Source organism: Puma concolor, chromosome B4 (genome assembly GCF_028749965.1).
Source record: "Puma concolor isolate L17-30 chromosome B4, mPumCon1.1.hap2, whole genome shotgun sequence".
NCBI classification, from domain to species: Eukaryota; Metazoa; Chordata; class Mammalia; order Carnivora; family Felidae; genus Puma; species Puma concolor.
This window is the reverse complement of record NC_141673.1, coordinates 14,310,458-14,334,568: the sequence shown is the minus strand read 5'-3', so window position 1 is coordinate 14,334,568 and position 24,111 is coordinate 14,310,458. Positions and strand designations below refer to the sequence as shown.

Here is a 24,111-nt window from a genome sequence, read left to right as displayed (position 1 = left end):
TGTCTGTCTCTCTCTCCCTCTCTCAAAAATAAATAAACATTAAAAAATATATAAGAAAAAAAAAAAGGAATAGTCTCTACAGGGAATAACCCCAGGAAGGCCACAAAACAGTGACGGGGCTGCAGTAAGTTCAGTGCTTGTGTTATTGCAGCCACACATCCTCTAAAGATGCCCCTAGAGGGCAGATGCAGCGTAACAATTCAAAGCGTGGGCTCAAGTCAAAACCACCTGGGTTAATATGCCAGCTCTTCTATTTTGTAGCACTGAGCCCTTGAGCCAGTCTGTGACTCGGCTGCTCATCGTAACACAGAAATAACTGTTCTATCTCATCCATAGGCTGTTGGGAGAATTAAATGGGTTAATCCATGTAAAGTGCTTTGAACTATGCGTGGCACACAGTGAGTAATTATGCCACAGGAAGATGTGGCTCAGCATCCTTGGGAAGTAGGCATGATGAGGTATGAAAAGGAGAGGCAGAGTCTGTGAACTTCAAGGAAGGCCCAAAGTGGTCCTGGGGACAGGGCATCCTTCTGCAAACCTCTGCACACAGCATCCCCAACCAGCTTGTTCCCCAGGCAGTGGCTCTCCTCAAAGGCACGTGGTCACATGCGACTTCGAAAGCCAGCCACTCTGCACACCCAGCATTGGGATGCCTGGTCCATTTCACCACGGCAGACTCCTTGATAGTACTGGGGAGCTGCTAGGTTGTGGTAATCACATTAGATTCATTGAGCACAGGAAGTCACATGACTCCCACTCATCACCTATGCTACTCTAGGATCCAGCCAGTCTCCATCATTCTCCCAACCCTTTGCTTTCGCTCTTCCCTCACGAAACTGTACCGTGCCTGGCTGCCCTTCCCACAGCCTTCTCCAAGTCAGAATTCCCACTAAACGCTGAAAGTCGACCGCAGACGTCACCTCTTCTCTGAAGTCCTCTCAGTTCCTCCAAGGGTTTCTCACATTGGTCAACCAATCACCTGCACAGAATGATCTGTGGTGTTGCTAACCACAGGCCTCTTACTCTTGGGGCAGGAGCCTAGCCAGCTGCATTTTTAATAACCTCCTCACCTAATTCTTACACACATGAAAGTTTGAGAGTGGCTGCCAAGAGCACAGGCCTTGCAAACCTTACACTCAGTCATTTTTCCATCAGCTGAGCTCCCCCAGTTCTTTCTACAAGACCTCTGAGAGCACACCCGGATGTATTCCAGGTGAACTGCTTATAGTAAATCTCACTAGATGGTGAGCTTCTTGAGGGCAGATGCCATGCCTAAATTACATTTAAATTCTCAGCCCCTCCAGCACTACAGCACTATGGCTATCTTATCTGTGACTCTTCTTTTCCCCCATATTCCAATTCCACCCATCACCAAGTTCAAATGGCTCTACTTTTAAATTTTTCATTGATTTTGACCACTTCTCACTGCTTTCACCCAAATGAATTCCATTCAAACTGCCATCATCTCTCCCCATGGACTACTGCAATGGTCTACTCACTGACCCTTCTGCTTCCACCCCTCCACACTAGAGCTTCCCTCCCACACAGCAAAACACAAAAGCAATTTTAAAAATGGGTAATAGACTTGAACAAACACCTCTCTAAAGAGGATATAAGGATGGCAAAGAAACATGTGAAAAGATATTCAATATCACTGGCCACTAGGTAAATGCAAATTAAAACCATGGCAAGATATAATTAAACGATTAGAGTGGCTAAAATAAAAAGTACTGAAAATGACAAGTGTTGACAAGAATGCAGAGTAACTGGAACTTTCATACCCTGCTGGTGGGAATGCAAAATGGTACAGTCACGTGGGAAATCATTTGGCAGTTTCTTATAAAGTTGAGTGTAAATCTGTTGTATGTCCCAGCAATCCAACGGTTGGGTATTTACCCTAGAGGTCCAAAAATGTGTGTTCATACAAAAACCTGAACACAAATGTTTATATCAGCTCTTTTCATAACTGCCCAATCCTGGAAACAACCCAAGTGTCTTTCAAGGGTGAGGGAATGGACACACGGTGGTATGTTCACACAGTGGGATGCTAGCCAGCAATAAAAACGAACAAACTATTGATACAACATGGACAAATCTCAAAGGCATCATGCTCAGGGAAAGAAGCTAGCCTCAGAAAGCTACATACTGTATGATTCTACTGGTATCATGTCCTCAGAAAGATAAAATGGTAGCAATGGAAAGTAGAGTTGTGGTTGCCAAACGTTACAAGTGGGGAGTCTGTGACTACACAGGGACATTAGGAAGGAGGTTTCTGGGTGATGAAACTGTTCTGTGCCCCCATTGTTATGTTGGTACTTCCATGAGTCTATACGTGTGCTGAGTCATAGAACTGAACACCAAAACAAAGTCAACTTTACCACATGGCAGTTTAAAAAATAAAACCAATTAAAAGAATAAGCCAAACCATGTAAACTCTTTGCTCAAAACCTCCAGCTAAGAGTAGAGTCCAAACCTCACTCCACCGTCCATGAATCCCAACCAGACCTGGTTTTGGGTACCTCTCTAGTTTTACCTTCTCAAACTCCCCTCCTCCTCCCCACTCTGCTGAAATAGCAACTCCTTAGAGCCCTTTGATGGACTTTTCTATAATGGCATCTTCTTATGCCCTTATACTGTTTTTCTTATGGCCCTCACCACTGACATCTCACAATGTAATTGTTCTGTGGTTATTTTCTATTTCCCGAGAATACAAGATCCACGAGGGTAGGGATCTTGTCCACACTGTTCATTGATATATCCCCAGCACCTAGGATGGTGCCTATCACAGCATAAGCACTCCATAAATATTTATTAAATGGATGAATAAATAAACCCAAGGGATGAAAATTTAATGATGAAATTTCTAATGCTTTGAATGCAGAGCCATACTTTGGCTTCTGAAGCACGCTTCAAATTACCTGTCCACTTGACCCCTGAGTAAAACATATTTAAATCAGCTACTGGGGTTTTAAAAATGGGGGCACCTGGGTGGCTCAGTCGGTTAAGTGTCTGACTCCTGATCTCAGCTTAGGTCGTGATCTCCTGGTTCCGTGGGCTTGAGCCCTGCATTGGACTCTGTGCTGATAGTGTAGAGTCTGCTTGGGATTCTCTCTCTCCCTCTCTCTCTGCCCCTCCACCACTCATGCACTCTCCCTCTCTCTTTCTCAAAATAAATAAATAAACTTAAAAAATGGATTAAGCACAACATCTCCCTTCTGAGTGCAGCTTTCTGGTGTTTGGTTAGGTGACTGCCGTGAACATGAGCTAGAAGGGGACAAGGCTGCAAGACAATGCATTCTTAGAGCAATGTCAAGAGGTTTCCTGAAGGTTTGTACAAAATTCTCTAGAAACAGAGGTGCCTGGGTGGCTCAGTTGGTTAAATGTTCAAATTTGGTCCTGGTCATGATCTCGTGGTTTGTGGGTTCGAGCCCTGCGCTGACAGCTCAGAGCCTAGAGCCTGCTTTGGATTCTGTGTCTCCCTGACTCTCTGCCTCTCCCCTGCTTGGGCTCTCTCTCTCTCTCTCAAAAATAAATAAACATTTAGAAAAAAGTATCTAGAAATACTACTAATGTGGGCAAATAAGTTTGAGGTGAGAGTGAAAGAGGAAAAAAAAACACCTTTCTGTAACACCTTTCGGTGGAGAACAAAGAAAGTAGCCATTTATAGAACACCTACTCTATGTATGTTCCAGTCCCTTTCTAAAGGTTCTAAATTAAACCCCCATCCACCCTTCAGGGTGAGCCTACCGATCCAATTTTCAGAAGTGAAAAAAACAAAAACAGAGATGTTAAGTAACATGGCCAATGTCACAGAATGATAGGTAAGGGCTGGTGTCTTGAATTCAGGTCTGTGAAGTTTCCGATCTCATTACTCAGGGACAAGAGGGCGAGCACTGTGTAGAGGAGTCAAACTGGACATGCCAATCTCAAATAGGAAATGCCAGCCTGGACACAGGTGGCCAGGTTCTTCTCCAAAACTTTTCAAAGACCAGCAGAGACAAGTATGCTAAAGCAAGATGCTGATTTCCTTCCGGTACAAATGTACTAAGCATCTACTCTGTCTGTAACAGTTCCTGGGTTCGGGGTTTCCACATACATTATCTCATTTAATTTTTAATATCACTTAAAAAACCTGTTAATGGTATTATTATAAACAATACCATATTTAATGGTATTAGAGATTGTTTATCAAACAGAGTAGCATAATACAAGGAAGCAAGGACACTTGAGAATTCTCCATCCCCTACCCCATGCAAGTGAGAAATTTTAGTTACCTTAAAGATAGAACAGTAGGAAGACCCAAATAACAGCATATAGGCTTTATGTTGCTACTTCTCTTAGCCTAAATCAGTGTTTTACACACTAATTAGCATACGAATTACTGTTCAGGATTGCATACACAAAAAAACATATGTAATGTTAATTTTTTGGCAATTAAAATATTTTAAACGGTTGTTTGGACTGTGAATGATTTCCACCCCATACTAAGACTAAGAGGCAGCTCTGTTATACTCTAGGCCTCCTCTCATTTACTCCTGCTTGGTAGATAGATTATCAACAAATCTTATGTCTAGAAGGGGCATTAGAGGCTACCAAGTGCTACTCTTGGCCAGGGCAGTAATCCCCAAGGGTTACCACCCTCTTCTGAAGACAAGAGTGTGGAAGGTGGACTTACTCATTGCAAAGCCCCCATCATCAGTACACTCTACCTCTATTTATCTATCTGCTCCCCTCCAATTTCCACCCATTGCTGCTAGCTTTGCTCTTCAGTCCTGCAGAATAATGATAACTCCTCTTTCCTATAACCGTTAGGATATTTGAAGCCTGGTATTAAGATGATTCCTTTTTAATGTTACAGTGATCAAGGAGGGAGTCAAGTATCTGCATTGTGCTTTTTAATCATTATTTGATGGAGTTTATTTCTGAGTGTACATCTCTGCACATCCAAGATACTGACACCCACCTCCCCATTAAGCAGCTCCACCGATTAAGTTCCACATTTTGGGAAACATGCAGCTTAGTGGGAAAGAAAAAGAACAGAGACCACATGCTGTGTAGCAAGTATTCCTATAGTGGCATAAATTAGGTGCCAGTCACACACAGAGAAAAAGGGTCAGAATCCCAGCTCATCCACTAAGAAAGACTGCTGACCTGTGAGTTAGATTCTCAGGAAATACAATTTTCATCCTGAGTCTCCTGAAGGAGACTGACCATGTCTCACATCTCATACTCAGCTTGCCTGCCACCCCCACCCTCCTTTCATGTTTCAGACACCTGCCACAACACCAAGCATGGGTTAAGTGTCCAATGATTCTTACTTCAACCCTTTGGCATTTCAAAGGGGCCTGGTGAGAACAGACAAAGGTTATGTTCAGAACAGTTAAATTCAAATGATCCCAAATTTCTCAGATGAAGGTATTTTTTTTTAAACTCATTAATAATAATACACCTTCAAACACCTAAATCAGAGTCTTGGACTCCATCCCCTGCCATCTATTGACTCACTGAGTGACAGAAAACAAGTCACCTAACTTCTCTGGACCTCCATTTTCTCAGCTATAAATTGAGGGGCCTGGTCCACAGGACTGTAAGGTCCCTTTTAGATCCAGAGTCCCCCAATCTTCTGCTGTCTCAGATATTAATGTGGAGAGTTCACATCAATCTGGCTGAACTAGTCAATTTTAAAATCAGTGCTTGATTTATAGTAGAAAGAAGAGCATGCATGGAAGCAAGGGTAGGTAAGGACCCCAGCTCCAGCCATTCCATTCTCCTGACACATACCGCTATCCCAGTATGATCACCTGCACAAATACCAGTATCAACATTTACTGTATGATGATTTGGGGTAATTTCCTATCTGGAGAGTGGGGTAAACACCACCTACTTCCAGAGCTATTGAGGGGGCAAAATGTTAAAATGTTTACAGCCTCACACCTAGTGGGCACATGCAGCATATTCCTTTATTCAAAGATTCTTTATCCAGCCCACTTAATCAACAACCTCAGATTCCAAAGACTTTTTACAATCCAAAGTACAGAGAGCCAGAGCTAGGAGAGCTCTAAAAGTCAGCTAAGTCCAACTCCCTCCAGCCCTGTGATTGACAAATGAAGAAAACAAGCTCAGAGAGACTCAGTAACTTGCCCAAGGACCTACACATATATTCTTCATCAGCAAAGCCTGACCCAGAACACAGGGCAGCAGGCACCAAGGGTCATACAAGACACAGAGAGAACACTGCAGGCTCCACTCTACCTAAAGAAATTGGTAACTCCCCATACATCACTAAATACTGAAAAATAAAAGAACTTTTTAGTTATATATTTTTTGGAGTGTTGCAAGAGAGAAGTAGCATCATAGCTTGTCTGTGAAACGCAGGCTTTCAAACTGAATTACCTATGAATTGAAGGTGAGACTTCTTTGCTTTCAGCCTTTCCCAGTTATTCTGCTCCAATCTCCCTCAACCCACCCCATTTGTCCTTTTTTCAGTTTACACCTGGAGGCTAATACACTTGCATTAGGACCCTCTTTGGACAAGGTGAGATGTTTCAGGCTGGGGCAATAATGCATGCCCCACTAAACACACACAAGAAAACTGTCACAGCTAAGTTTCTCGATAAAGCAAAAATAATTCTCCTCTGCTTAGAAGCTCCAGCATGGGACAACTAGGAATTAATCACTGATAACTCAAGGGTCGGGGGCCCTAAGGTCCTCCCAAAGGGCATGATCAAAATCCCTGAGACCGTTCAGGTGTTTCTGGAGAAACCTCAGCCCAGAGTCTACCAAGGGCTTCTTGGCCACGTGGGAGCACTGAAGAGGGAGTCCAGACAATATAAGGAGGAGCCTGGGTTACAGCTAGCTCCAAGGAGACCGCCCTCACCTGACACTCCCCTGCTGCCCAAGATTCCCAGAGCAAAGCATGTATCTACACAGATCATTTGACAGAAAGCTACACCAACAGTATGCTTGTTTACAGCTTCAGGTCAGCACACTCCCCAGTCAGTGTCTCCCAGAATTCAGAGGGCCCTAATCTAAGCCTCATATTGTGCACCTGAGCAAATAGACCCAAAGAGGGAAACTGTCCTGCCCGAGCTCATACCACGTGCCAGGGCTATGGGATGGAGCCTATGCTTGACCTTCAGTCTAGAGCTGTTCCCTCCCTTTAGACCTCCAGTCTAGAGCTCCTCTCTGCTAGGCCCACTCCCTCTTCCAAAACCCTGGGCTCACCTCCTGGTTCTGAGGATCCTGCCAGGTTGAACAATGCTCAGAAGCAGGTGGCAATTTAGCAATGCATCCAGTGGGACATTTGTAGGCCAGAGCAGCGGGGGGCTGTGTCCGTCCCCAGTGGCAAGGAGAGACTGCAGCGTGGAACTTTGAAAGGGCTCTCTCTTCCCTAAACGATCCTGATCCTCCTCCTCCTCCTCCTCCTCCTCCTCCACCTCCTCCTCCTCCTCCCCCACTCCCTCTCCCCCTTCCTCCTCCTCTGTAGTACTACGGAGACATGTGCTCTGCTTGGGAGGAGGTAAGGAGGAAGATGCAGCTGTTTATTGGAAGAAGGGCAGCAATCTGCTGAGCTGGGCTATATACTCACACCTAGCAGAAGAGGAATGGGGAAAAAAAAGAGATCTGTTGCCACAGAATTATTAACCCTTGGGCTCCAGCTTTGCTCCTCACACAGCTGAAGCAGCGAGAGAAACAATACACTTAACCAATGGAGTGCCAGCCAAAGACATTACATCATCGGTCAGCACTGTCATTGGCTAATAATTCCTAGAAGGCAAAATTCTGCTTCTAGGTGCTTAACCCTTTCATGTTCACCATAGCAATGACTCAAATATTTGGTCAAACCAATGGTTCCTGGACTTCCTTTTATCAGGATCATGTGGGCTGCTTTCTAAACATACAGATCTCTGTGCTTCATCCAGAACCATGAAAGCCTTCAGAGGGAAGACGAATATCTGTATTTTTTTTTAATTTTTTTTAACGTTTTTTTATTTATTTTTGGGACAGAGAGAGACAGAGCATGAACGAGGGAGGTGCAGAAAGAGAGGGAGACACAGAATCGGAAACAGGCTCCAGGCTCCGAGCCATCAGCCCAGAGCCTGACGCGGGGCTCGAACTCACGGACCGCGAGATCGTGACCTGGCTGAAGTCGGACGCTTAACCGACTGCGCCACCCAGGCGCCCCGAATATCTGTATTTTAAATAGTGTACAGAATGTGAGGACTACTGGTCTATTCAGAAACTCTTCCTCTCCAAAAGATAAAAGAGATAATCGGTTGTCTGAGCATTTATTATGTACCTAATATTTACTGCATCATTTAATTTATTTACTATACTAAGCAATGAACACTACTGGATCCATTTCATAGGTATAAAAAGTAAGGTTCAGAGAGAATAAGTCACTTGCTCAAGAAATGGGACCTGGCTTTAAAAACCAGGCTGTTTGGGGCACCTGGGTGGCTCAGTCAGTCGAGCATCCAACTTTCGCTCAGGTCATGATCTTGCAATTCTTGAGTTCGAGCCCCACATCAGGCTCGCCGCTATCAGCACGGAGCCTGCTTCAGATCCTCTGTCCCCCTCTCACTGCCTTTCCCCCACTTGCACTCTCTCAAAAATAAATCAAATATTAAAAAAAAATTAAGAGCTCGGCTGTTTGCACCCTACCTCATTCCCCCTCTGAAGCTCCCACTTGAAATCAAACTAAGCCATTTGCCTGCTTATTGCCTCCAGGGTTATAGAAAATGTAGAAAACCCTCTCAATGAGTTGGAAAATGCCAGTAACCTATGAAGAATGGTGGAATGAAGAGAATGGTGAATTCCCATAGTAGGTGTTCGGGGATCATGAACCCTCCAGAGAATCCTCTTTTTCTCAGGCTCCATTCTTCTGCTTCTGCTGCAAATCTCAGCTTCGCTGTCACTTTCTCTAGGAAGCCTCCTCCCACTCCCAAATCTGGGGCAGATTCTCCTGCTCCAGGCTCCTAAGGTCCCCTGTATCAGTGGACTGCAGCTGCTTGCTTAGTGGGTAAACTCCATAAAATTAGAGCCATTTCCACTTTCTCCACCAACACACGCCCAGCACTGTGCTTGCCACATATGAGTACTCCATCAGGACGAGGAGGGATGGGGAGGGAAGGCCCTTGCTGAAGGTCTAAATGGCATCATGCTGAGATGGGAATGGCAAAGCACTGGAGGCCAAGGGATACACATGAACAAAGTGTCTGACCTTGGGCAAGTTCATGTCCTGGGGGTCGAGGGGGTGGGGAGGGCTTGGTTTCCTCATCTGAAAATGAAGACAACAGCACCTCCCTCATAGGTAGATATGAGGATCAAATTAAAGAATGATCCAGGCTGTGATGTGCTCCTTTACACTGTCTCTCCCTAGATCTCATCCATTTTGTTGGCTGACATCTAAGTGCTGACAACTCCCATATTTATAGCTCTAGCCCAGACTTCCTCCCCACCCCAGGCTCCACGTGGATATCTCACAGGCATCTCTAACACAGCACGTGAATTTCCTCTCCGAACCACAACCTGCTCCCCACCTAGTCTCCTCCACTCTGTTATTGGTGCTCCCATCCAGCCAAGCTTTTATCTATTTTTGTTTTTGTAATTGAAATGAAACTTGTATCACATAAAATGAACCATTTTGAAGTGTCCAACTAAGTGGCATTTACTACATTCATAATGTTGTGCAACCACCACCTCGATCTAGTTCCAAAACATTTTCATCAACCCAAAAAGGAAACTATTTACCCTTTAAGCAGTTATGCTTCATTTAATCTTCTTCCCCAAGTCACTGGCAAACACCGGTATGCTTTATGTCTCTATGGATTGATCTACTCTGGACATTTTATGTAAATGAAATCAGACACCATGTGAACTTTTGTGTCTGTCTATTTTCACTTAGCATGTTTTTAAGGTTCATTCACATTGCAGCATGTATCAGTACTTCATTTCTTTTTTTTTTTTTTTTTTCAACGTTTATTTATTTTTTGGGGACAGAGAGAGACAGAGCATGAACGGGGGAGGGGCAGAGAGAGAGGGAGACACAGAATCGGAAACAGGCTCCAGGCTCTGAGCCATCAGCCCAGAGCCCGACGCGGGGCTCGAACTCATGGACCGCGAGATCGTGACCTGGCTGAAGTCGGACGCTTAACCGACTGCGCCACCCAGGCGCCCCAGTACTTCATTTCTTTTTATGGCTGAGTAATATTCTATTGTAAGTATATACCACATTTTTTTATCCATTCACCTGTTGATGGACATTTGGCTCCACCTAATCTTAAACCATAAACCCATGGGTCATCTTTGGTTCTTCCATTTACTGTATTCCCAACATCTAATCTATCAGCAAGTCCTTGTCCATTTTGTAACCAAATATAACTCTAATCCTTCTACTTTCCTCCTTGCTATTCTGCAGCCAAGACACCAACATCCCTCTCACCTAACTCTTAATTGGTGACAAAATCCCATTGCTCTCCCTCCTCCATTTTTCACCAGGTAGCTACATAAACCAGATCATTCATCAACTCTAGCAATATTTACTGAACACTTGGCATCATGGAGCTTGCATCCTAGAGGCATGAGAGACAACAAACAAATATATAGTATAACCTCAAGTCATTACTAGGCTTAAAATCCCTCAATGACCTTTCAATGCACTTCAAATAAAATCCAAGCTCAGCATGGCCTTCCAAGGACCCATCTACTTCTCCAAACTCATCTCAGGCTGTTCCCCAATCACACTGGGCTCCATTCCTCCACCTCCTGGTCCTTGAACAAGCTGTTCTTTCTGCCTCTTGATCCTGGCATTGTTTAGCATTGCTGGATCCTTCTTATCCCTCAGATCTCAGGATAAATATCACTCCTCAACATGACCTTCCCTGGCCACTCTTGTTAAGCAGATCCACACCTCATTCATTTCACTCATTCAAGAAGTATGTGCTAATCACTGTGCTGGGCTCTTGGGATAAAGCAATATGTGACCTCCTGGAGCCATCAGTCTAATGGGGGGTGGGGGGCAAACAACAAGGAAATAAATAAAATGAACGAACAAGTGCTATGAAGGGAGAGTAAAAGGGAGGGGACCTGCCTTACACAAGATGGTCCAAAAGGCCTTGCTGTGGAGATTATACTAAAAGATTCAATTGGGAAAAGGGCCTATTACTCTCTATCACTTCCTGGCTAGGCAATGGGATGTTCTTTTTTTTTTTTTTTTTTTTTTTAATATATGAAATTTATTGTCAAATTGGTTTCCATAAAACACCCAGTGCTCATCCCAAAAGGTGCCCTCCTCAATACCCATCACCCACCCTCCCCTCCCTCCCACCCCCCATCAACCCTCAGTTTGTTCTCAGTTTTTAACAGTCTCTTATGCTTTGGCTCTCTCCCACTCTAACCTCTTTTTTTTTTTTTTTTCCTTCCCCTCCCCCATGGGTTTCTGTTAAGTTTCTCAGGATCCACATAAGAGTGAAAACATATGGTATCTGTCTTTCTCTGTATGGCTTATTTCACTTAGCATCACACTCTCCAGTTCCATCCACGTTGCTACAAAGGGCCATATTTCATTCTTTCTCATTGCCAAGTAGTATTCCATTGTGTATATAAACCACAATTTCTTTATCCATTCATCAGTTGATGGACATTTAGGCTCTTTTCCACAATTTGGCTATTGTTGAGAGTGCTGCTATAAACATTGGGGTACAAGTGCCCCTAGGCATCAGTACTCCTGTATCCCTTGGGTAAATTCCTAGCAGTGCTATTGCTGGGTCATAGGGTAGGTCTATTTTTAATTTTCTGAGGAACCTCCACACTGCTTTCCAGAGTGGCTGCACCAATTTGCATTCCCACCAACAGTGCAAGAGGGTTTGGCAATGGGATGTTCTATCATTCAATGTTTGCTCTTGAAGAATCAAAGCATTTAATGTCTGTCTCTCTCTCTCCCCTAACAGACTGCACTGTATCCCCAGCACCTAGGACAGTGCCCTATCATTTAGGAAGCACTCAATGCACATTGTTGAATTAATAATTGGTAAATAAATTAATTAATTAATCAGACCACCAAAGAAATCACCTCATAGACTATAAAAAATCATATCATTTTGATTGCTGCTTTTGTTGTTATTGCTATTATTTTATGGCAAAAGGACACACACTCTGTTGGGTTTTAGAAAAAAGACTGGGTTGACTGTAAAACAAGAGTTAAAGTACTTGACTCAGAATACCACTAGACAACTAGGAGAGAATGCATATAGATAACAGGCACTCAATAACAGGAAGTGGTAGTCATTGTAGCTATTATTATTAAAGATCCTTTCCTCTAAAGCCTATTTACCCAACTCTAACTCCCAAATCTACTTTCAGATGCAGTCAAGAAGGTTAAAGGCAAAAGAAATGAACACTTTTTAAATACCTGCTCTGCACCAGATTCAGTGCAAACCAGTTTCTGTCAAGTTATCACATTTACTTCCCAAACCCATCCTGCAGAGGTAGCTGCTGTGGGACAGCTCTCAATCCCTCTCCAAGACAGAGGCACCCCTTCCTCCCCTGGGCCCTACTGCCAGTTCCGTTGGCTGAGTCCCTCTTCAGGAACTGTCTTGCTGAAGGGACAACCAAAGTTATGCCCTTCCCTGCATCCACTGGCTGGCCAACATGGGGCTTCCAAGGCCTGGCCCCCAGGCCTCAGGGGATCAACTAAGGCCTCTTTTGCATTGCATCACAGATCTACCTTCCCTCTGCCCAATCCTGTTTTCCTCACCTGTCACCCCCTTGGAAAGTGAGACGACTCCCCCCAAGTCCCCCTACACACAAACCTCAGAATCTCTGAGTCTTTTACCAGGGAATTTGATCTTCTAAAGGTAGTTACGATATTTCCTTTTAAATCAGAAAAGTGACATTCAGAAACATTGATTAATGTCCCCAAAGCACACAGCTAAAGTGACTTTCTCGCCTGACTCCCCAGTGACACCTTGCTTTTTATTACAGCCTCTAACAGCCAGGACTGTGCCTCTGCAAGGCAGAAAGAGGAGGAGAGAGGTACCATTCCCAATCCTCCAGGGTCCATGCCTGATGACAAGGTTGAGGTCAAAGCCTCCTGAAACAATACAAAAATGACCTGCAGGTTGCAGAAGCAAGTATCACAGAGGCAACATTTCCTGGCCCAAATCTTTGTCCAGAGGCCAGGGAGCAGGGCTCCTGGGCAGTTGGGGCTGCTTTCCGGGCCCAGAGCATTTGCAGCCAAGTCCGAATAGCAACTACAACTTACCGGCTCTCTGATGCTCCAGTCTCCATCCATTTTCCAGAGAGCTGCCAGAGTTACCTGGTCACTGATCAGAATTCCTCCACTGCACTCCACCCCAGGACAAAATTCAAGACGGTCAAAGGCTGCATTTTAAGGTCTGCGCATGGTTTAGCCCCCCGCCATGCCGACAGCTCATTTCCTACCCACAGTAAGCCCTGGTCCTTCGTGATTATCTAAGGGGATACTAGACATTTTCAGCTTCCTTACCTCTCTCTGGAATTCCCGCTATCCCAGCAGCCCTCCCCCTTGGCCCCCTCCCCCCAGCTCTCAGCGGGGCAAACCCTCCGCCTCCTCCAGTCCCCACTCAAAGGTCGCCTCCGCTCCAAAGCCGTCCTGGCTGCCTCACGCCTCCTCTACACCTCGTGTCCCCTGTACTACGGTGCTCGGAAACTGTTCCTCCTACTGTCCTTCTTGGCCCCAGGAGCCCCTCCAAGGCCCGTCTTCGTGCCACCAGGGCTCAGCACAGTGCCTGGCACACGGCGGGGGAGCCGATAAATGCTGAATAAACACGGGGCGCGGCATCAAGGCTAGTCCCCGCTGCGAGCTCGGCCAGGGAGCCGCTCGGAGGTTTCTTCCTGCGCCTCAGAAAGACTGGAAAAAGGCAATGGCGTGACAAATCTGACCCCTAGCCCCAGGCCAACAGGTCCTGAGGGGTCTGAAGACCTGGGTCGAGCGCATGTCCGGCCGGGGGCTCCCGGGCCCCCGGCATTTCCCGCGCGCCGACCTGTCCGTCGCAGGGTCGGGCCGGGGCCGGGCTGCGGCAGCCTGTGGAGGGAGAGTGGCGCGGCGGCTCGTCGCCTCCCTCCCGGGCCCTCCGCGCGCCCGCACCCCACGGGCACAGGGCCGGCGCGCCGGGGACGAGGACGCCACCGGCAGCCCCGTCTGAGGGGCCGCGGGCGGGGACGGGGGGGGCTCCCAGCTTCCGGAAACCCCACAAAGTCTACTTCGCGGCGGCGCTCCCCTTACCGTGCGAGCCGCCAGGAAACCCGCGCCAGGGGAGTGCCTCGGCCGCGGCGCCCGCCTGCGGATACGCTCCGGGTCCGCGAGCTCAGCCTCCGCACCCGGCCGCGCTCCAGCGTCTCCCCTCCGCCGCCCGGCCTCCCCGCCGCGCCGCACCACCCCATTGGCTCGGACGGCCAGGCCCCGCCCCCTGGGGCCCCGCCCCGCGCCTCCCACCACTGCGCCCCTCACGTCTCCACGCGGGAAAGTTGCTTCCTGACTCTGAGCTCTCCCCCGGCTCGGGCAGCCGAGTGCAGTGATCATTCCCGATCCCTAAAGCGTCTCTACGCCCCTTGGGGAGTGCGAAGAGTGCAGCGTCCTTGGAAGCCAGCTTTGAGCAAGGCACCTGACCTTCCAGGACTTCAGGAGGCGCCTCAGAGAAACCCTGCCTCACTGTCTGCTCGCGTCTCAGGTACTGTGCCGGTCACTCGGCGCGGGGGGTGCAACAGGAACCAGACAAAGTCTGTCGCCCTCCTGTAGTTTGCGTGGAGTCGGGATGGGAGCAGGTTTAATGAAGGTACACGAAGAAGGTATGTCAGATTGTTATGGGAGGGAGAGGTGATTTTAAATAAGAAAGGGGCCTTGCGACGTTGTAAATAGGAGGGTTTCTTGCGGCCACTTGGGGAGGTGATAGTTGAACAGAGTTGAAAGAGAAAAGGGATTCCAGGACTGGAAGGAGAGCATCGCCGGCAGGGGGCAGTAGATGCACCGTGATTCTGAGGCCACAAGTGGAGACTAGGATAGCCCAGAGTGCTGAGCAAGGAAGAGGTGCGCTAGGCTGGAGAGAGTGCGTGGGGCCGATTTCACCAGAACCCGGAGGGGGGGTGGGGTGGGGGGCAGCCTGAATAGCTTCGGTTCGTTATAAGGACAAAACAAAAATAAGCCATCGAAGGGAGGCTACGACATGTTTAAAAGACCACTGTTGCTTGTGTGGAGAATAGATTTTGGAAGAGAGAATGAAATAGCAGCGAGACCAGTTAGGAGGTGTCTTGTCGGCTCACGCTGCCATAACCAAATACCATAGACTGGTTGGCTTAAACAATAGACATTTATTTTCTCATAATTCTGGACGTGAAGGTCAAGGTGCCAGCGTGGCCTGCTTCTGGTGGGAGCTCTCTTCCTGGCTTGTAGATGACTGCCTTCTCCCCGTGTCCTCATAAGGCAGGGAGAAAGAGAGCAAGTTCTCTCCTGTCTCTTCTTAGAAGGACACGAGCCCCATCATGAGGTCCCCACCTGCAGGACTTCACCTAAATCACCAAAGGCTCTGTCTCCAAATACCATCTTGTCCTGGGTTAGGGCTTCAACATATGGGGGCGGGGGGGGGGGGGGGGGGAATGCATAGTTCAGTGTGTAACTTGAGTCTACTGCAGGAGTCCAGGCAAGAGATGATGGTGACTTAGACCAAGGTGGTGACAGTGGAGATAGGGAGAGTGGACCAACTGAAATACATTTTTAGAATATCATGGAAAGCCTTGGTGATGAGTTGGTTTTAAGAAATGTGGAAAACAGATGAGTAAAGAATGACTCCCAGGTGCTCACCTTGAGCCATCCTTGAGATAATGGTGCCCTTACCAACATGGGGAAAGACTAGGAAGGGACAGGTTGGAAGCAGAATGGAAATAAAGGCTCCACCATGGACATTTGAGAAACCCATTAGGCAAGCTACAACAACTGTACCAGGTTCTCTTCAAATTGTTTTACATATATTAACCAATTGTATACATAATTCTTATAGTAACTGTGTGGTGGAAAAGGACTCTCATTGTCCCTGTATCACAGTGGAGGAAATGAAGGCACTAAAAGATTGAGCAACTTGCCCAAAGTGAGGGCTGGTTACCCAAGTAGAAAGCACAGATGTGAGCCTGGGGCTGGAGATATGCACTGGGGAGTGTTCTGACCTGGGACCATATGAGACCACCTAATGTGAGAAGAAAGCGGAGCCAAGGACTGAGAGCCCTTGGAAGTTTGTCTTCCAACTGCTCTGCTTACTGCATGGCCCTTAGTAAGTGACTTCGGTCAATAAGAGGGAGTAACCCGACTTCAGTAACCAAGGGAGGAAAAATGGCTCAGGAGTCACAAACTTTAATACTGTTGGAGACGGGCAATAATGTAATAAGTGAAGTTGGCAGGGTGTGATAGAACAGGGCGGGGTAGAGACTGTGGTGCACTGAGGTGTGTGTAGACCTGCCTAAGGGGGCAGGCTGTTACTTAACAACTCATGTTTGCCGTATAGCAGTAGGGACCCTGAGTTGCCAGATGATCTGATTTTCATTAAATTTTCATTAAGAAAAATTCAGATTATGTTACATCTCCAAGTGTTTAAATGTTGGCGATTAATTAAAAAAAAAATGTAAAGGACTGTGTGAACCAAGATTGTTGAGCAAAATCAAACCCATGCATAGACAGGATTTGCCCCTTTGGCTACTACTTTCCACCTCTGGATCAGGCAGTACCTCAGATCCTTCCTGAGTTTCTATTCAGACATGGATAATGACAGTAGTGGACATAAGAAGATAAAGAAGATCAAGGAAATCTCAGCTCATAAACCCTGCATGGATTTTTGCCCCATCGCTGCCTCTACCCACCCTGGAATATCCTTTCTAAGCTTCCGTCTCCCCTACCTGTGAAATGAGGTCAGAGAACAGCTCTGACTTCTCTCAACTCTAAGATTTGGACTTATATGTAGTTTTTTTTTGTTGTTGTTTTTTTAAGAATATTGGCCTTCAAATGTGCACAGGAGAGTTGCTTGGAGAAAAATGGAAAGGATGTTCTTGTCTAGGCCTATAAATTCAAAAACCTTCACTAGTACCAGTTTTAAACAAAGAAAGAAAAGAGGAAATGGTTAGTGGGATAAAAGTGTAGATGAGAAACCAGGCAAATTATGGCATGGAAAATTATTTTTTATTGCACTGTGAATAAGGGGGATAAAAGGCAGTTAGATGCAGAAGTGCTTAGTGGTTTCTATTGAAAATTCAATGTATCATAACCAGTTCTCTTATTTATCATCAAGGGTTTAGCAGTAATGAGATTCTCCCGTCATGTATTGGAGGTCAGCTGCATTCCAGAATTATTTATTCTTATGTGCTGAGCTTATGCAATGAAAAGAGCCTGGAAACAGATAATGACTCTCCATAGTCAGTCCCTTTTGTCCCCGCCCTGAGATAGTGTTTAAAGCTGGAGAAACAGCTCACGACTTTATAAATTTCTGACTTTTATGTGAGAGTGAATGTGGGGTTGGAAGTCAGAAGACTTGACACCTGGTCATGGGATAACCTCTCTGAACCTTCTTCATCAATGAAATGAGAGCTGGACCAAAGATGGCTTCCTAGAAGATATTTGTATTTATGCCTCCGCATTTCTTTGGGGGGAGTTTTTCACGGTGGGGAGACCTGGAAATTCCCAGGGCCAGATCCTTCAACAACTTGCTAACTCCTAGTCCCCAAAAATACTTGAGGGAGGGATGTGACCTGAGTTGGGCCAGTTAGATCTTCACTCCTGGGACTTTGTCTCTCCAGAAAGTGATAAGGATGGAGAGAGATTGACCATGAGATTGATCAGACTAATGATGACAGCAGTAGCAGCAGCAGCAGCAGCAGCAGCAGCAGCAGCAGCAGCAGCCTAAGGAGGCTGGACCAGTGATTCCTGTTTAGTCCTGAATCTTGTTGGCACACCTCTAGATTCCTTTGATTTCTGCCCATTTCGCAAACTTGATCCTTCATGCCATCCCTGTCCCCCATCTAATTTTATTTTGTGAATCGTCCATCTCTGCTAAATTCCCTTCTTGTGTTAAATAACCTACATTATTTCTCTTGCTTTTAACCAAGAATCCTCCCAATGGGTCCAGGAAGGAAAGAAATATATTGTCATAGGATCTTTTCCCTGGGGAACAATTCAGCTCAGGAATTTGCGTGCATATGGATGCACCCACAGTGACAGGTGTACACATTGTCTTACAACTCAGTAAGAAATCCAAACCCACAGAGTGGTGGTGGTGGAGGCTAAAAAATATATTTATTTTTGATAAGAAGAACTCAGATCTGCTATTCTTATCTAAAAAAAGATGAGCAAGTTCTTATAATAACAAAACAACTGTAGCAATAAGTCCTTTTTATGTAAATTCTATAGTTTGCAAAGTCCCTCATTTCATATACCCTCCTGTGAGGTAGGCAGATTAGATAGTATTCATGGATTAGAGTAACAGTAGCTATCATTTATTGAATACTTTTTGTGACCAGGCACTGTGCTAAATGCTTTTCATACCCATGGGCCTACACTGTTAAAGAGATGTTATTCCCGGGGCGCCTGGGTGGCTCAGTTGGTTAAGCCACTAACTTCAGCTCAGGTCATGATCTTGCACTCTCTGAGTTCAAGCCCCACATCCGGCTCTGTGCTGACAGCTTGGAGCCTGGAGCCTGCTTCAGATTCTGTGTCTCCTCCTCTCTCTGCCCCTCTGCCTCTCGTGCTGTCTCTCTGTCTCTCAAAAATAAATAAATATTTAAAAAAAATTTTTTTTTAAAAGAGATGTTATTCCCATTTCATAGGGAAAGAAACAGACTTGTACAAAGTCACTTAGATGATACATAGTTGAGGTGGGAACTCAAAATTCTGTCTGACAACGAAAGCCATATTTGCTTTTAACACGCACAGCTTCGTGTCACATAACACAGCTGGTGAATGACAGAGCTGCCGTGGGAACCTAGGTCCTGAGTCAGGAAAGTTTCACAGTTGCCAACAAGGGCAAAGTTAATTTTGTTATCCATCCATGGCAAGAGTTTTAAGCTCACAAGAAAGATCTTGCAATATTTCCTCCTCTCTACCTATCAGGGAGCCTAAAATCTGCACAAAGATGAATTGCTATAATTAAAGATTGATTAGGGGGTACAAGGGCAAATTAGCCTGCGAGGGTTAAGACACAAAGTCTTAACATGTGCAAGAATAAAAGGTCTCTGGAATCTATCCAAAAAGGGTTGATGTAGTAATCATTTCACTATGTATATGCAAATAATCGTGTTCTATGCCTTAAATAGATACAATTTTTATTTTTAAATAAATTAATTAAAAAGCATTAAAAAATAAATTTGACTTATAAGAAATTTTAAAAAAGTAAAAGTGAGAGAACTTTTTTGTTTCATAAATTTCATCTTTGGATTAAAAAACATCTTAGAAAGATGAGGAGGTGGGGTATAGAATAAAAGAAAAGCTGAAAATATTAATCTACTTCCTGACATGAGGCAATTCAGTTCATCTCTGAGCCCTACCTAGTAAAATGAGGGGAGTGCTTAGAATGCTGTAACATCTACAGTTCTTTTCTAGAATCCGTAGGTAAATGCTCAGAAGGGGCATGGCATGATCTGGAGCTGAGGTGGATTCTGAGCTAAAGATTTTGAGTGGTTTTATGGTTGCTTGTTTGTAGCACAGAACATTTTTGCTGACGTTGCAAAAAATTGTCATGGTAACCAGAAAAATAAGTTTCCAAATCTTTGGAGTACCCCTTAAGGGGAGGCAGATGTCAGTGGGTGTTCCTTTGCAATTAAGGGTGCTTGAAGGTTTTAGTTGATCAAGTCACTTTCAAGGTAGTGTTCTAATACATTTGCCCTCACCACAACTTACTGGGAAGCAGCTGTAGTAGGGCAGAAAGAGTGCCAGGTCCACTGGAGTGGGCAATGAAAACACCGAGGCAGTAGTTCTCACTGCTGGTATATATTTTGGCATATATTCTCACTAGTAGGTATATATTTTGTCAGCATCCCAGGTGACATCATTGTGTAGTCAAGGTTGAGCACTGGTGAGCTGATTTTGAGTCCTACATCCACAGCTTCCTGTCTGGCTGTGAGGTCTTGGACTGGCCTCTTCACTTCTCCAAGCTTTGGGTGCTTCCGCTATAAAATAAGGTAATAGAACTATCTTTGCAGGACAGTTGTGAGGCTTAAACATGAAAGTGCCTGACCATCACCATAACTTCAATATTAGTTGCATTTGACTTAGAACCAGCATGGAATTCGGAAACCCACTTTTTATTTTTTCTTATTTTTTTATTTTTTAGATTAAAATCGCCCTTGCTCTCCATTTCTACCACTTTGAGGGTCTGGATTCTGTCTGCACAGGAACACAACAAAGAACCTATCCCTTCCAGGTCATTTTCCTTCCATCTTAAATCCCACATAATAATGACGCTGCATCGGTTGGCCTCTAAACAGACCCTGGTCATTTCAGCCGAGCTCAATCACCAGAGGAATAGCCAGGCCACACTGAGAATGGATTTTTTTTCCCCTTTAACTACATGGGAAGGCAATAACTGTAGCTGTTGAGAACATGAAAGCTGTAACTATACCGTGTTTGAATCCTTGTTCTGCTACTTCTTAGTTTTTGACTTTGGGCAAGCTGTTTGCCTAGGTTCCTTATCTACCCAAGGAGGGTAATAATAATAATTACTTTCGGGAGTTGCATGAGGATGAAATCTATTCAAACATATAAATTAGGGCAGTACCTGGTATATAATAAGTGTTCTTCAAGTGTTCCCCATTTTATTTGCATTGAAATGATCAACTCTTAGATTTCCCGAAAAAGAAACACATAAATCTTACCACTTAGAGCTCAGACAATGAGCAGACCCCTTGATCCCCGGGTTATGAGGGAGTGTGCCCTGGAGGTGTGGAGCCCAGCCTTAAGCACTACTGGTCTCTATCTTATTTGTTCCAGACTACAGCTGCTTTATTGGACCATGGGTTTTACAACAGCATCCACCGTGTGTGGCATCCACCTCTGTCCCTGTCTTCTCAAAGTCAGCTATAAAGACAGTAAAGTGTGGTCCTTTTCTCCTCCCTCTTTCACTTTCTTCTCTTTCCTCTGACCCTTAGAGATTAGGAGCTGGCTGTGGCATTCCACCTAGGCCCATCTTCCCCAGCAGGTACCCATAGTACAGGCAGGCCTCTGGATGGCATAGTGATCGCCATCATCATTGTGGCAGCTGCCATGGGGAGCACTGGGCTGAGCATTCTGCAGTCATCCGCTTACTGAATTATCCCAACAACTCTGAGAAGTAAGCATAATAAACACATTCCCATTTTACAGATTATTAAAACTGAGGCCTACAGTGGTACATGAACCTGCTAAGATCCCATATCTCATACATACGGGATCAGGGACCTAAGCTGGTAACTCATTGCCCTTTGCCAGCATGCCCTTGGGCTGGCTCCACTGCCCTGGGGGATGGGGCTCCCCCTCCTGGCTTTCGAGCTCCTGAGAAAAGAGTAGAGTTTAACTTCTACCATTGACAGACCATTGCCTTCTCCAAAACGATCTCCATCCAGACATCAGGGAAATGACCATCATATTAAGTGAGAGGATCCATGCAAAAACACAGCTTGATCTAAAAACTGCTGTGTAAGAGTTAGGTATCATTTTCAGCACCATCACATAGGGGCTCATAAGTATTTGCTGAAAGAATTCATGCTTATGGCTTTTCCTTTCAGGGAAGGAATGAAGTAATAATAACAAAAGTTGGCCTTGGCATTACCAGAGACCTGTATTCAAACCCCAGCTTTATCATTTAAGTGGTGTGTGACCCTAAACAGTAACAATAATAATGGTAAAAATTGTGTGCACATGTACCAGCATCTGGTTTGGTGCTTCAACCTCTAATATCTTACTTAGTTCTGTCAATGACACTTTGCGATAGGTATTAATATCCCCAATTTACAGATGGAGAAACTAAGTCTCAGAGGAGCTAAGAAACTAGCTCAAAGTTGCACAGTTTATAGTAGCAAAACCAGGAATTAAACCCAGATCTACATTATTTCAGAAGCATTGCTCTTAAGTTTTTTGAAGGATTCCCTATTTGCTGAACTTCAGTTCTGTTTTTCAGAGTGATCATGGGGATCAGTTCTACTGTATACAACCTGTCCAGTAATCCAGAACCTAGATGTACATTTAAAGGCAGGTGGAGCACAGGAAACAGTAGTTTTTTACATGGAAGAGAGCAGAGGGAGATCTTTTATTAGTGATACTAAAATACACTTCTGTGCTTATGATTTATGTGATAGGGTCACGTCCTTATGGGCAGATAGGACCATGCATAAGGATTTTTGCCACCTCCAGATTCCCCATGAGGCTGCTGTATCAGCATTATATGAAAAGCACATTCCAGACAGGTGGAGTTATGAAATCTACAATGTGCTTCTCTGGCTGTGGCCACTGCTCCTGGTGTGAATATCTCTAATCATTCATTCATTTCTCCTCTGGGAACTGGCAATCTCCATCATCATGTTACCAGGCAACCAAAACAGCACCTGCATCAGGAGGTGAGCAAACCAATCAGGACGGTCAGGGGAGGAGTTTTACCTGGTTGGCCTCGGTGATGGAAAGAGGGCTCTCTGGGTTCACTCAGGACTATGGCTGCTGGAATCAGCATCAGAGCTGAAGGGAACTCTGGAAATTTGACACCTCCCATTTTAGGTAGCTAAGTGGGGGCCTGGTTGTGTAGGAGTCAAGTCTTCAAGGTCGCACAGCAACTCCAAGGCAGAATCAGGACAAGTCAGATCTGATCCCTAACCAAGTGTTCCATCCCTTATACTTTACTGTCCTCATTTAAAAATCATTAATGGGGCACCATCTATATATTAGGCTCTCTGTGTAGTGGTGTGGGGGATGCAGAAGGCATGTAGACCATTCCTCAGTCATCTAACAGTTATGCTTATTATGCTTCCATATTTAGGGCAGTATAGCATAGTGGTTAAGGGCACAGGTCCCACAGTCAGAGCATAAAAGTCAGCTCAGGCACTTACCACTTATGGGAGAATTCAGGTTACTTAACCTTTCTGTGCTTCAAGTTTTCTCAAATAACATGGTGCTAAGGATGAGATAAAAGAAATAACTCGATTGTGTTGTTGTTAAGCCTGTCCAAAGGAAGTTTCCATCAGTATTGGTCATCCTTGGTAAAAACATGTGGGGCACTTGAGCTTGGACTCTGGAACCAGGCACCTTGCCAGAGTTCAAGCCTTGACCCTGCCTTGCACTCATTACATGATCATTGCCAAGTGATTTAAAATGTCTATGCTTTAGTTTGCTTATCTATAAATGAGTATAGTAATAGACCCTCATAGGCTCATTATGGAGCTAAAATAATTTAATATACATAAAATGTTTAGAACAGTTTCTGGCACATAGTAAGTGCTCTGTAAATTTTAGGTAATAGGATTCAGCAACAAATATTTATTTGAGCTCTCAGGATGTACTAGGTACTGTCCTAGGAGCTGGGAGGTATAAAAATGAACAAAATAGACAAGTCTTTCTCAGCCATCATAGAACTATGTTTATTATTACAATTGTAATCATGTCCGTTTACTTCTCGACTCCTGCAGCTTAAAGGTGGGGCAAGTGTTTTGTTCACAGTTGTATTATTACCTGTGTCTGGAAAAGGCCTGACAGGGGGTACATGTTCAGTAAATATTTGTTTCATGAGTGCCAGGCACTGCACTAGATATAGAACAGTCGTTCTCAGCTAGGGATGGTTTTGTTCTTCCAGGAAATATCGACAATGTCTGGAGACATCTTTGATTCTTGTGACTTGGGGGAAGAGGGTAAAGTGACAGCGAGGCTACTGGCATCTAATGGATAGAGGCAAAGGATGCCACTAAACATCCTACAGTGTCCAGGACAGCCTCTCACAACAAAGAATTACCCAGCTCCAATGTCCAATGTGCCAAGGTTGAGAAATTCTGGTATAGGAGAGAAACAAAACCTTATAAAGACTCCTTCCCTTCAGAAACTCATGGTCTAGCAGGACCATGATCACATAGCACACTGAGTGCTGT

The 24,111-nt window shown here is 45.1% G+C and overlaps 1 protein-coding gene and 1 long non-coding RNA gene across 4 annotated transcripts in view; one reads left to right on the top strand and one right to left on the bottom strand.

Moving 5' to 3' along the window:
• SYN3 (synapsin III) overlaps positions 1-14,377 on the bottom strand; it is a 467,188-nt gene extending 452,811 nt beyond the window's left edge. The window contains exon 1 of one of the 2 annotated variants that reach the window (XM_025926829.2): positions 14,267-14,377. The gene's annotated coding sequence lies outside the window, so the exon portion shown is untranslated. Of the gene's footprint in view, positions 1-7,224; positions 7,364-14,266 lie in introns of those variants that run through there. The other variant, XM_086712422.1, reaches the window with a different exon arrangement.
• A 109-nt stretch (positions 14,378-14,486) lies between these two features.
• Positions 14,487-24,111, top strand: part of LOC147578926 (uncharacterized) — a 96,976-nt gene continuing 87,351 nt past the window's right edge. For both annotated transcript variants that reach the window (XR_015253348.1, XR_015253349.1), the window contains exon 1: positions 14,487-14,711. This is a non-coding gene — a long non-coding RNA (uncharacterized LOC147578926). The remainder of the gene's footprint in view (positions 14,712-24,111) is intronic.